General features: G+C 28.9%; 1 long non-coding RNA gene across 1 annotated transcript; it reads right to left on the bottom strand.

The window, feature by feature from the left end:
• Positions 1-137: 137 nt before the first annotated feature.
• Positions 138-2732, bottom strand: LOC121131562 (uncharacterized). Its single transcript, XR_011784244.1, has 5 exons — positions 2581-2732; positions 2035-2150; positions 1936-1971; positions 828-1858; positions 138-757 (listed from the first exon to the last, which is right to left on the bottom strand). It is a non-coding gene; the product is annotated as an uncharacterized lncRNA (long non-coding RNA).
• Between the last annotated feature and the right edge of the window lie 772 nt (positions 2733-3504).

Genomic DNA, 3504 nt, shown 5'->3' with positions numbered 1-3504 from the left:
GCAAGACGAATTAAGTGAAATTAAGGATATTTTGAAAGATATACAAAGAAAACTGAAATTAGACTTACAGGCGGAAATTCAACAATTAGTGATTTTAATAATTTTTATAAGTTTAAGCAGTATTTTAATGCCCAATGTAGCGATTTTAACAGAGTTTATTAATTAAGTAAGGAATATTCTTAAATCGTATAAAAATATAAAGAATGGTGAAATTGTATGCAGTTTTTGTGAATCTCTAACCAAAGATATTAGGCCATAAGATAATTTTAGTCATTTAAATAATGTAGAATGAGGCGGTAGTTTCAATTCACATACCTTTGCAGAAATTCTATGAATCTGGTTATTTACCGGAATGTATTTATAACAAGTGGATGTCGCTCACTTCGGGTAGTTGTTTATCATGGATTTTAAAATAAAGAATGATGGCTAGAAAATACTTCTACTGGCCAAACATGGATAGCGATATTGAAAGAAAAATCAAAGGATGTGAAATTTGTAGGGGGTTAGAGGGTTGCACTTTACAGGCAAACTTATGAGGGAGATATGTAATAATGTTGGAATTGCAAGAAAAATAATTACTGAATAAATGTAATATAATATATTTTAATGGCAAATATTTGGTTGTATTAGAACTTGTGGTCAAGGGTGCCCGCGATGCAGTGTTGAATACAAGGGAATATAAATATGATTGGTTATTTAATGCGTCTACTTGGTAAATTTCAGATTGATCTGTTCTCCCATTTGGAACTACCATGAGCTACAACGATAAAAACAGACTTATAAATATATATATGATTTAGTATCAAAAAATGTGGTTTTTCACATACTTCGTACATAAGAAAAATCCAAATATAGTCGACTTTTCATCTGAAAAATAGTAAGATTTGACTTTACTCATTTGTGATATAGGCTAGGTAATGTAAATACAAATTCCTTATTTAAGTAACGTGGTGTGTTATTTAATAATCTTGAAGGTGTTTTTTTAATAATTAGCGACTTGTAGATACTGATGATGAAATGCCGAAGCATCATCTAGGAGTAGACTTCGTATTTCAAGAGTTGATGTGAACAATTACATAATTCCTTCAAATAATATAAGCAACATAATAAACTACTTTAAAATCAGGTATATATCGTCGTTGACCGACTTTTAGAACATATAACTGAGGATTATTCTGAACAGATCATCTCCACTGATGATACATATTATTTTAGTAAAATTGTAAATAAACTACTAATTATTGATAGGCAATTATGGAAATTGTAGTTGTAATCTTAATTATCATGGGGTAAGTAAAAAATAATATGTGGACCAATGGATTCCTTTGACATATTAACATTTAAAAGATAAATTTGCAAATTATTCATCACTTAGCTCACTCAAATAAATGAATACATTCTTATAAAACTAAACTTGAAAAATGATTTGTATGGCAAGGGTAACACATTCATCAATATATTGAATCCCGTCCATTCCTAGAGTAGCACTTCTTTTGCAATTAACAGAAACAAAAAGTTTCACTTCATCCAGCCACTAAATTTCCAGAACTTAATTGAGTTTGACGATCATTTAAATGAAGTCATTTTACAAATTATCAAATGATTGTTTTGAATGAAATTTAATAACTATCCACAACTGAAGATGAACTCTCCAATATTGATGCTTTGACTATACCATATATATTATGAAATTTGTTTGGAAGTCCCCCATAATATTCCATGTCAGTATAAAACTTAAAAATACCAAAGCAAGGTATTTTAAGAGTATGTCGATCATCATTGCAATAGGAGATGAAAATTCTGCTGATTATTTCCATAAGAAATGTAAATTAAAGAACAAGCGACTAGTATCAAGGATCTAAAATATAAATAAAGCATGATCATGTTGGATCTTAAAATTCAAGAAAGAATATCGGGCAAATGGGATTGACTTACCTCAAAATGTTAACAAAAATGAGAGGAAGAACTTGACTGAAACATCAATTTGAAAACGATTAGATAACTATTTGAAGGAAATAGAAGGGTTTTGCTAACATCATCTCCGGAAAGAGGGAGTAAGGTATTACTTTCTCGATATTCATTTTCTACACGGGACATAATTGATGATTTCTGTGAGTTTTGTCCGGATTTGTTTCCAGTTTATTGTACTCCTGTAATACAACTGTTGTATATTAACTAATTAATTATAAAGCTTCTTCTAAAGTCGATTACCACATCAATCTTGCGTGTAATTGTATATATATATAAGTTGCAAATTGTACAAGTTTTAATTTATTCGTTTTAAAATGCATTATTTAACTACAACATTCTTCATTCTTATTACCAACAATGAATTGATACTTTCATATTATTTTGATCTATTAAATGGTTACTATGTATTGTGGGGATTTGAACTTTAATATATGCTATTTAATCCTGATATTTTCATAATGTGAGCTAAAATAGTCAAAACAGTACAATTAATATATGGAATATTCAGTTACAACATTAGTCGAATCCCAAATATTGTAAATTCATCTCGTTTTTTTAGTTGCAACTTGTACACAACATATGAATATGAGGATATAGTAATGTAGTTACCTAGCAAAGACTATCTCATTGTCAACAGAATGTGGCTCGAATGTTAGCCATTTATAATTATAGATCTCCAGGTTGATTGATAAGCCAACGTGAACAGGAATTGTCGAATAAATTCGCCCTCCATCAAAGTAGACATTATCAACACTAACATTAAAAAACAATTCATATACAGACAATACGTATATATGGCTGGGCAAACTTGGCAGCGCTCAACAACAAGAAGCAACAGTGTTGGACTGTTAACTGCTTAATAAATTATATTCTTAGACAGCCAAAGACATCTTATACTGACTACAGGATTTGAACGCTAAAAACGAGCGTGTGTATTTTACAAGAACTAGGTGCTATTCAATTTCAATTTTAGAAGTCACTAGTATAGATTGATATAATTGATCTATATTATTTAATGTTAAATGTATACCTAGTCTATTAATTCATGATTAATTATCGTAATTATATATTCACTCTTCATATAAAACAATTTGTTCTGATTAATTGAATATTAGTTTTGTTATCTTAAATTTCATATTTTTTAAATATGCTGATACTACGCATAGGATCAAGCAAATAATATTATAATTATGTTATAAATTTTCTGAGGATGCTTGATAAGGATACGTTTTCGTGGACAAAATGATTAATAAATCAAAAAGAGCAATTCCGAGAAATATGGAATCAAATATTATACTTGTAGTTTCAGTTACATCGACACTCATTTATTAAATTAGCATAAACATGATTATTACTTAATAATATTTATTGTATCTATCCAGAGTTATACGGAAAAGACATATGGTGTCATTGTTTAAAATACTGATGTGATTATCATCTGCCTGCTTTATTATGATTTTTGAGGGTATAACGAAAGTATTTATTAGCAAAATGTTTAATGAAGATTTACTACGTATAATTGACTTAGAGATG

The sequence above is a fragment of the Lepeophtheirus salmonis genome, unplaced genomic scaffold (genome assembly GCF_016086655.4).
Source record: "Lepeophtheirus salmonis unplaced genomic scaffold, UVic_Lsal_1.4 unplaced_contig_844_pilon, whole genome shotgun sequence".
Taxonomy (NCBI): Eukaryota; Metazoa; Arthropoda; class Copepoda; order Siphonostomatoida; family Caligidae; genus Lepeophtheirus; species Lepeophtheirus salmonis.
Note: the sequence above shows the minus strand (reverse complement) of the source record. Positions and strands in the feature narration are given on the sequence as shown.